Here is an 11,566-nt window from a genome sequence, read left to right on the forward strand (position 1 = left end):
GGGCATTCATTTGGAGTTGATCCCCACTTTGATGCTATAACAGCCTCCACTCTTCTGGGAAGGCTTTCCACTAGATGTTGGAACATTGCGGCGGGGACTTGCTTCCATTCAGCATGACAAAGGTCCTTCCCCAAACTGTTGCCACAAAGTTGGAAGCACAGAATCGTCTGGAATATCATTGTACGCTATAGCATTAAGATTACCCTTCACTGGAAGTAAGGGTCCTAGCACGAACCATTAAGAACAGCCTCAGACCATTATTCCTTTTCCACCAAACTTTATAGCTGGCACTATGCATTCGGGCAGGTAGCGTTCTCCTTGCATCCACCAAACCCAGATTTGTCCATTGAACTGCCAGAGAACACATTTCCACTGCTCCAGAGTCCAATGGCGGCGAGCTTTCCACCAATCCAGCCGATGCTTGGCATTGCTCATGGTGATCTTAGGCTTGTGTGCAACTGCTCGGCCATGGAAACCGATTTCATGAAGCTCCCTATGAACAGTTCTTGTGTTGACATTGCTTCCAGAGGCAGATTTTTACTCGCTACGCGCTTCAGCACTCAGTGGTACCGTTCTGTGAGATTGTGTGGCCTACCACTTCACAGCGGAGCTGTTGTTGCTCCTAGACGTTTCCACTTCACAATAACACTTACCGGGGCAGCTCTAGCAGGGCAGAAATTTGACTTGTTGGAAAGGTGGCATCCTATGACAGGGCTATGTTGAAAGTAACTGAGCGCTTCAGTAAGGCCATTCTACTGCCAATGTTTGGTTATGGAGATTGCATGGCTGTGTGCTTGATTTTATACACTTGCCAGCAACGGGTGTGGCTGAAATAGCCAAATCCACTAATTTGAAGGGATGTCCACATACTTTGTATTTATAGTGTATTTGTAGACCACTGACAAAAAATCTCTATTTAATCCATTTAAAATGCAGGCTGTTACACAACAACATTTTGAAAATGTCAAGGGGTGTAAATACTTTCTGAACGCACTGTACGTACGTATTTGTGCTGGGCTAGAAACATCTGTCATTAAGTAAAGCCCACTCTAACTGGCCTGTTACACCAGATGCACAATGTTTGCAGAGTGTGAAACCAGGCCACAGAGCTGAAGCCTAGGCATTAGTTGAGGGCTCCAACATAAGTCTTCAGGTCACAGGCAAAATAAAGAATCCAAAGTGACTTACATTCTGGACACATGACCATAAGTCGATTTGGATATAAAACGTTTGCTAAATGGCATATACTGTATATACAGTCAGGTCCAGAATTATTGGCACCCTCTGAGCAAAAAAGACTGTGTATATTGCATTCTCAATTTTTTTTTTAATAATATTTAATTGCTCAGAGAATTAAATGTTGTTTAACAAGTAATACAAAACAAATATTAACAGCCCTGTTTTCAGTACTTTTGAACCCTATTTATTTTAGATTTTTTAGATTTTTACTAAATGTCTTTTGCTGAGCAATTGTCTAGAATTTTTTTCTCATCTGTATCAAGGGTGCCAATAAAAGACCTGACTATGTTATTTGTTATATTACATACGTACATTTCCCATCCATATCCCGGTTTATACATTCTCCCCGGTTTATACATTCTCTTAGCTGATGATGTGGCAGTCTGAGAGTGAAACCCTCCAACAGCCATGTAGAGTAATTGCAAACCCGTGACCAAACACCAGAACTGTTATTTCTGCAGCGTGTGACAAAGCTCTATTGTAAATGTACATGTTATTACTTTCTCTGCTGTGTCTTTGCATAAGTTGTTAAGGGGGTCAGTCACCAATATTTTGTAACTCTTGGAGACAAATGCTGAATGATATTACCTCTAGTACCTCTGAGTACATTGCCTGTACCATAGAGATCTGTGTTTTTGTCTCATAGTCTTAGGCTGGATTTGACACTGACACTAAGAAGTCTGTTCGATTTGCAGAGCAGCATGTCTTGGATGGAGTTGACACCTCCATGTAATACAGCAGTGTCTGTGTGCAACTCTCTGCAATAGTGCATCTACTGTACAGTGAGTGTACAAAACATTGACACCTGCTCTTTCCATGACATAGACTGACCAGGTGAATCCAGGTGAAAGCTATGATCCCTTATTGTCACTTGTTAAATCAGTGTACATGAAGGGGAGGAGACAGGGGAGGAGACAGGTTAAAGAATGATTTTTAAGCCTTGAGACAATTGAGACATGGATTGTGTATGTGTGCCATTCAGAGGGTGAATGGGCAAGACAAAATATTTAAGTGCCTTTGAACAGGGTATTGTAGTTTGTGCCAGGCGCACCAGTTTGTGTCATGAACTGCAACTTGGCTGGGTTTTTCACACTCAGCAGCTTCCCGTGTGTATCAAGAATGGTCCACCACCCAAATGACATCCAGCCAACTTGACACAACTGTGGGAGGCATTGAAGTCAGCATGGGCCAGTATCCCTGTGTAAAGCTTTCGATGCCCCGACGAATTGAGGATGTTCTGAGGGCAGAAGTGTGGGTGTGGGTGTGTTTTGTACACTCAGTGTAGCCAGTAACACACATGTAGGCCTAAGGCCTGAGACAAAAGTATGCCTGTACTGTAACTACAATGGGATCATCATGCAGTTCTGCCCTCTACATTTCATCTTTACTGATCCTGGTTCTGCCGCAAGTCGTTACATTGCCCAGATGTCTGGTGTGTGTTTGCAGGTTTCAAGGGGTTTGTTGATGTCATGTATTCATTTCAGTGGGTGTGTTTTGGGTGTGTGTGGAGCAAGTGTGAGCTTTTGACACTGTGATGGCAACTTCAGTGTGTGTATGTGCATGTCTGAGTACATGCATGCGTGTGACTGTGTGAGAGAACATGCTAATGTATAGAATAAATCAGCAACATCTCGGAGGCCATCTCTTCATACTGTATCACACTGAGAGAACATGCTAATGTATAGAATAAATCAGCAACATCTTGGAGGCCATCTCTTCATACTGTATCACACTGAGACAACATGCTAATGTATAGAATAAATCAGCAACATCTTGGAGGCCATCTTCATACTGTATCACATTGAGACAACATGCTAATGTATAGAATAAATCAGCAACATCTTGGAGGCCATCTCTTCATACTGTATCACACTGAGAGAACATGCTAATGTATAGAATAAATCAGCAACATCTCGGAGGCCATCTCTTCATACTGTATCACACTGAGAGAACATGCTAATGTATAGAATAAATCAGCAACATCTCGGAGGCCATCTTCATACTGTATCACACTGAGAGAACATGCTAATGTATAGAATAAATCAGCAACATCTTGGAGGCCATCTCTTCATACTGTATCACACTGAGAGAACATGCTAATGTATAGAATAAATCAGCAACATCTCGGAGGCCATCTCTTCATACTGTATCACACTGTGAGAACTGGAGGTTGTTACAGCCTTCTAATGAATCTCCATCACACTGCAGTTCACTCAAAATCACTGAGAGTTACTGATCTGGAGAACTGAAAACTCCACAAACAGAGAGTCAGAAAATGGTAAATGATTTAAGTGTGGGTCCAAGATGTTAAATAATTGGTCTTGGAAAGGAATTGATAAAGAAAACGTATTATGTTTATCTGATCAAATGTATCAAAGAAATTATTTCAGAGTGATTGATGGAGTAATGGTAGATGCACCAGACAACATGTGAATACATATAGTATAAAGCCACAGAAAAAGAAATACAAAATTCTCAGTTATCTCCTATATACATGTATATTGTTGTAATAAATAGCTTCTTATTCAAGAGAGTGAAGGAATGAATCTCCCTCTGTGATCCCATCTCAGATCATCAAGGTATTCCGATGATATCCTCCACTTGGAATAAGTGGTGTCGTGGCTTCTCAGTTTAGCTAAGGTAATAAGTTCTGATTCTTCTCAGGTTTCTCCCACCACACGGGATGATTCTAAAGATGTCCATGTAACAGTTCATCATTTTGTTCCATTTTCACTCACCAAGCAGCTATTGCAAAGCGGCGAGATTAAACGAGGAAGAGGGAAGGAAAAAATTGAAAACAACAGGATGTTTCTTATCGTAGTCTTTGATCTAGGTTTTGCTTGATGACACAAATGATTAAAAGCGTTACAAATGGAGAGAGATGGAGTTCCCCTTTAAACGGCTTTAGCCCAACTAGCAGCTTCACTGTGTTCTGTTCTCTACTCAGGGCTCTCATTTAGAATGGAAAACACACCAACTGTCTTCTTCCTCACTCTTTTCTCAAACCCCCTTATCCTCTCACACTTTGTCATGCCAGTACTGATGAAGTGATGCACCAGTCAAACACACATACGCACAAGAGCATACACATACAGTGTCTTGCAAAATTATTCAGACCCTTCGAATTTCTTCACATTTTATTGTGTTACACAGTGGGATTAAAATGTATTTAAATAAAAATTGTCAACAATAGATTGTCAACAATCTACACAAAATACTCTGTGATGTCAAAACGGAAGACAAATTCTAGCATTTTTTAAAAGTATTCAGCTCCCTGAGTCAATACATGTTAGAAACAACTTTGGCATTGATTACAGCTGTGAGTCTTATTGGGTAAGTCTTTAAGAGCTTTCCACACCTGGATTGTGCATTTTTTGCCCATTATTCTTTTCAAAATTCTTCAAGCTCTGTCAAGATGTTGGAGATCATAGCTGGACAGCAGTTTTCAAGTCTTATCATAGATTTAAGATGATTTAAGTCAAAAATGTAACATGGAAACTCAGGAACATTCACTGTATTTTTGATAAGCAACTCCAGTGTAGATGTGGCCTTATGTTGCAGGTTATTGTCCTGCTGAAAGATTAATTCCTCTCCCAGTTTCTGTTGTAAAGCAGACTGAAGCAGGTTTTGCTATAGGATTTTGCCTGTGCTTAGCGCCATCCCGTTTCTTTTCATCCTGAAAAACTCCCCAGTATTTGCAAATGTCAAGCATACCCATACCATGATGCAGCCACCACCATGCTTGAAAATGATGAGGCAGTTTCTCAGTGATGTGTTATGTTGGATTTGCCCCAAACATAAGGCTTTGCATTTAGGCCAAAAAGTGTATTCCTTTGCTGTGTTCTTTTTTCAGAATAACTTTAGTGCCTTGTTTCATACAATATGCATGTTTTGGAATATTTTATATTCTACATATTTGTATTCTGCTTTTAACTCTGTCATTTAAGTCAATATTGTTGATCCAGCCTCAGTTCTCCCATCACAGCCATTGAACTATGTAGCTGTTTTAAAATCAACAATGGCCTCAGGGTAACATCCCTGAGCAGTTCCATTCCTATCCTGCAGCTCAGTTCGGAAGGATGACTGTCTTTGATGTGTCTGGGTGGTTTAATACATAATCCACAGCATAATTATTAACTTGAACATGCTTAAATATATATTCAGTGTCTGATTTGTTATTGTTACCCATCTAACACTGCCCTTATTCATAAGGCTTTTGAAAAGCTCCCTGGTCTTTGTAGTTTAATCTGTGCTTGAAATTCAATACTTGTATCATGACACAAGGCGAGATCCAGATGCAGACACAGGAGGAAGATGGTTGGAGTCTTACAATGTTTATTAATCCAAAAGGAGTAGGCAAGAGAATGGTCGTGGACAGGCAAAAGGTCAAAACCAGATCATCAAATCAAAATGATTTATATAGCCCTTCTTACATCAGCTGATATCTCAAAGTGCTGTACAGAAACCCAGCCTAAAACCCCAAACAATGCAGGTGTAGAAGCACGGTGGCTAGGAAAAACACCCTAGAAAGGCCAAAACCTAGGAAGAAACCTAGAGAGGAATGAGGGGTGGCCAGGCCTCTTCTGGCTGTGCCGGGTGGAGAATTATAACAGAATGTTACGAACCCCCTTTTCCCAGCAGTCTAGGGGGGAGGGAAACGAGACCCGTAACATCTCATGCAAATCACAACAGTGAAAAGGAATAGTTAGAACTAAAAGAAATCCAGACAACCTAAACCTACCGTCAAACACTTTAGGTTAATTGTAATAACACACGGTAATGGGGTATGGGAAAAAGGGGCTGAGCTGGACCCAAGGAAAGAAATAATAAATATCCAAAAAACCCTAAACTAGTCTTACTGGGTAAGGAACAGCTAGCTAACCAACCAATAAAATACAGTGGGTGCTCCGACCAGTTCTAACTAGGGTATTGTCATGGCCGTTGTAAGGAGGAGACCAAGGCGCAGCGTGCTAAGCGTACATTCTTCTTTATTATAAGAATTAACATTGAACAAACAAACAAAATAACAAAACTAACCGTGAAGCTAATATGAGTAGTGCAGACAGGCAACTAAACATAGAACAAGAACCCACAAACACCAAAGGGAAAATGGCTACCTAAATATGATCCCCAATCAGAGACAACGATAAACAGCTGCCTCTGATTGGGTACCATATCAGGCCACCATAGACATACAAATCACCTAGACCTACAAAACCCTAGACATACAAAAACCCTAGACAATACAAAAACTAACGTACCCACCCTAGTCACACCCTGACCTAACCAAAATATAAAGAAAAGAGAGATATCTCAGGTCAGGGCGTGACAGTACCCACCCCCAAAGGTGCGGACTCCCGGCCGCAATCCTGAACCTATAGGGGAGGGTCCGGGTGGGCATCTACCCTCGGTGGCGGCTCCGGTTCTGGACGCAGCCCCCCCTCTTTACGCTGATCCCTCCGCCTTTGTAGAACCGGACCGTGGATCATTGCCGTAGGCTCTGGACTACAGATCATCGCCGCAGGCCCCGGACTGGGGATCGCCACAGGAAGCTCCGGACTGGGGATCGCCGCTGGAGGCTCCGGACTGGGGATCGTCGCTGGAGGCTCCGGACTGGGGATCGCCGCTGGAGGCTCCAGACTGGGGATCGTTGGAAGCTCTGGACTGTGGAAGCGCACTGGAAGCCTGATGCGTGGTGCCGGAACTGGTGGTACCGGGCTGAGGACACGCACCTCAGGGCGAGTGCGGGGTAGAGGCACAGGCCGTACTGGACTGTGGAGGCGCACTGGAGGTCAGATGCGTGGTGCCGGAACTGGAGGTACCGGGCTGGGGACACGCACCTCAGGGTGAGTGCGGAGAGGAGGCACAGGACGTACTGGACTGTGGAGGCGTACTGGAGATCTGGTGCGTAGAGCTGGCACACTGCGTCCTGGCTGGATGCTCACGTGAGCCCGGCAAGTGCGAATAGCTGTAATAGAGCGCACCGGGCTATGAATGCGAACTGGAGACACCGTGCGCATCACTGCGTAACGCGGTGTCTGACCAGTCACACGCTCCCCAGCATGCCCGCTCTGCAGCGCTCTCAATGCTAGCACCTCTCTCCGGAATCTTGCGTCGAACTCCTCATCCGACTACCTGACTGGCTCTGGTTGGCTCCTTGGCTCCGCCGACTGCTCCATGTGCACCCCCCAAAAAGATTATTGGGGCTGCCTCTTGTGCTTGCCTCGTTTGTAATTCTCCACGTAATATCGCCGTTCTGCTTTCGCTGCCTCTATTTCTTCCTTCGGAAGGCGATACTCCCCCGTCTGCGTCCAGGGTCCTGCTCCATCCAGAATCTCTTCCCATGTCCATTCCTCCTGAACACGCTGCTTGGTCTTTTTGTGGTGGGTTCTTCTGTCACGTTCATCGTAAGGAGGAGACCAAGGCGCAGCGTAGTAAGCGTACATTCTTCTTTATTATAACAATGAACAATGAACAAACGAGCGAAATAACAAAACTAACCGTGAAGCTAATATGAGTAGTGCAGACAGGCAACTAAACATAGAACAAGAACCCACAAACACCAAAACTAACGTACCCACCCTAGTCACACCCTGACCTAACCAAAATAAGGAAAAAGAGATATCTCAGGTCAGGGCGTGACAGGTATTTAGACAAAGTTTTCCTACGGGTAATGTATGCCCATGGGCGACTTGGCTGGTTATACCCTTTTCCCACCAACAAACCAACAATAATACACCACAGCAGTACATACTCACATGATAACAGACAATGTGAGATGTATCCGCACAAACAAACTAAACTGTGGGGTATGAAAGAATATGTGGTCTTCAGCAAATCGAGAGGGAGAGAGGGAGAAAGAGAGAAACTGGGAAAACAACTGACTGGGTTTTTAAACCAAGGGAAAGGGGATGTGATTGGGTAAGGGAAACAGGAGGAGGTGTGTCTTCAGATTGATGCGACTGATGACTGCCACCTGTTACTAGGACAGAGGAGAAATACAAATAGCACCGCAGGATACCTGTATCCGTAACACAGAACATGGCCAAGATGTTCAAATGTTCATAAATGATCAGCATGGTCAAATAATAGTAATCACAGTGGTTGTCGAGGGTGCAACAGGTCAGCACGGCCAGGTGGACTGGGGAAAGCAAGGAGTCATCATGCCAGGCAGTCCTGAGGCATGGTCCCTTGGGCTCAGGTCCTCCGAGAGAGAGAAAGAAAGAGAGAGCATACTTAAATTCACACAGGACACCGGAAAAGACAGGAGAAAAACTCCAGATATAACAGACTAACCCTAGCCCCCCGACACAAACTACTGCAGCATAAATACTGGAGGCTGAGACAGGAGGGGTCAGAAGACACTGTGGCCGCATCCGATGATACCCCCGGGCACAACCCAAGGGGTGGCGCCAACCCAGACAGGAAGACCACGTCAGTGACTCAACCCACTCAAGTGACGCACCCCTCCTATGGACGGCATGGAAGAGCACCAGTAGGCCAGTGACTCAGCCCCTGTAATAGGGTTAGAGGCAGAGAATCCCAGTGGAGAGAGGGGAACCGGCTAGGCAGAGACAGCAAGGGTGGTTCATTGCTCCAGTGCCTTTCCGTTCACCTTCACACTCCTGGGCCAGACTACACTCAATCATAGGACCTACTGAAGAGATGAGTCTTCAATAAAGACTTAAAGGTTGAGACCGAGTCTGCGTCTCTCACATGGGTAGGCATAGGAGATAGGAGATAGCCCTGCCTCCAACTGTTTGCTTAGAAATTCTAGGGACAATTAGGAGGCCTGCGTCTTGTGACCGTAGCGTACATGTAGGTATGTACGGCAGGACCAAATCGGAAAGATAGGTAGGAGGAAGCCCATCTAATGCTTTGTAGGTTAGAAGTAAAACCATGAAATCAGCCCTTGCCTTAACAGGAAGCCAGTGTAGGGAGGCTAGCACTGGAGTAATATGATCACATTTCTGGGGTTCTAGTCAGGATTCTAGCAGCCGTATTTAACTGAAGTTTATTTAGGGCTTTATCCGGGTTGCCAGAAAGTAGAGCATTGCAGTAGTCTAACCTAGAAGTGACAAAAGCATGGATTTTTCTGCATAATTTTTGTATTGTTACGTAGATGGAAAAAATATGTCCTTGAAACAGTCTTGATATGTTCGTCAAAAGAGAGATCAGGGTCCAGAGTGACGCCGAGGTCCTTCACAGTTTTATTTGAGACGACTCTACAACCATCGAGATTAATTGTGAGATTCAACAGAAGATCTCTTTGTTTCTTGGGACCTAGAACAAGCATCTCTGTTTTGTATCCTAGGTCCTGGCAGAGTTGTGCAGACTCAGGACAACTGAGTTTTGGAGGAATACTCAGATTTAAAGAGGAGTCCGTAATTTGCTTTCTAATGAACATGATATTTTCCTCAAAGAAGTTCTTGAATTTGTTACTGCTGAAGTGAAAGCCATCCTCTCTTGGGGAATGCTGCTTTTTAGTTAGCTTTGCGACAGTATCAAAAATACATTTCGGATTGTTCTTATTTTCCTCAATTAAGTTGGAAAAATAGGATGATCGAGCAGCAGTGAGGGCTCTTCGATACTGCACGGTACTGTCTTTCCAAGCTAGTCGGAAGACTTCGAGTTCTGTGGCGCCATTTCCATTCCAATTTTCTGGAAGCTTGCTTCAGAGCTCGGGTATTTTCTGTATACCAGGGAGCTAGTTTCTTATGACAAATGTTTTTAGTTTTTAGGGGTGCGACTGTATCTAGGGTATTGCGCAAGGTTAAATTGAGTTCCTCAGTTAGGTGGTTAACTGATTTTTGTCCTCTGACGTCCTTGGGTAGGCAGAGGGAGTCTGGAAGGGCATCAAGGAATCTTTGGGTTGTCTGAGAATTTATAGCACGACTTTTGATGATCCTTGGTTGGGGTCTGAGCAGATTATTTGTTGCGATTGCAAACGTAATAAAATGGTGGTCCAATAGTCCGGGATTATGAGGAAAAACATTAAGATCCACAACATTTATTCCATGGGACAAAACTAGGTCCAGAGTATGACTGTGGCAGTGAGTAGGTCCGGAGACATGTTGGACAAAACCCACTGAGTCGATGATGGCTCGGAAAGCCTTTTGGTGTGAGTCTGTGGACTTTTCCATGTAAATGTAAATGTCACCAAAAATTGGAATATTATCTGCTATGACTACAAGGTCCGATAGGAATTCAGGGAACTCAGTGAGGAACGCTGTATATGGCCCAGGAGGCCTGTAAACAGTAGCTATAAAAAGTGATTGAGTAGGCTGCATAGCTAGAATAGGCTGCATGGCTAGAAGCTCAAAAGACGAAAACGTCGGGGCTTTTTTGTAAATTGAAATTTGCTATCGTAAATGTTAGCAACACCTCCGCCTTTGCGGGATGCGCGGGGGATATGGTCACTAGTGTAACCAGGAGGTGAGACCTCATTTAACACAGTAAATTCATCAGGCTTAAGCCATGTTTCAGTCAGGCCAATCACATCAAGATTATGATCAGTGATTAGTTAATTGACTATAACTGCCTTGGAAGTGAGGGATCTAACATTAAGTAGCCTTATTTTGAGATGTGAGGTATCACGATCTCTTTTAATAATGGCAGGAATGCAGGAGGTCTTTATTCCAGTGAGATTGCTAAGGCGAACACCCACCATGTTTAGTTTTGCCCAACCTAGGTCGAGGCACAGACATGGTCTCAATGGGGATAGCTGAGCTGACTACACTGACTGTGCTAGTGGCACACTCCACTAAGCTGGCAGGCTGGCTAACAGCCTGCTGCCTGGCCTGCACCCTATTTCATTGTGGAGCTTGGGGAGTTAGAGCCCTGTCTATGTTCGTAGATAAGATGAGAGCACCCCTCCAGCTAGGATGGAGTCCATCACTCCTCAACAGGCCAGGCTTGGTCCTGTTTGTGGGTGAGTCCCAGAAAGAGGGCAAATTATCTACAAATTCTATCTTTTGGGAGGGGCAGAAAATAGTTTTCAACCAGCGATTGAGTTGTGAGACTGCTGTAGAGCTCATCACTCCGCCTAACTGGGAGCGGGCCAGAGACAATTGCTCGATGCCAACACATCTTTCTAGCTGATTTACACGCTGAAGCTATGTTGTGCTTGGTGACCTCTGACTGTTTCATCCTAATATCGTTGGTGCCGACGTGGATAACAATATCCCTATACTCTATACACTCGCCAGTTTTAGCTCTAGCCAGCACCATCTTCAGATTAACCTTAACGTCGGTAGCCCTGCCCCCTGGTAAACAGTGTATGATCGCTGGATGATTCTAATACTGTGGGTAATGGAGTCGCCAATGA

The sequence above is a fragment of the Salvelinus alpinus genome, chromosome 18 (genome assembly GCF_045679555.1).
Source record: "Salvelinus alpinus chromosome 18, SLU_Salpinus.1, whole genome shotgun sequence".
Taxonomy (NCBI): Eukaryota; Metazoa; Chordata; class Actinopteri; order Salmoniformes; family Salmonidae; genus Salvelinus; species Salvelinus alpinus.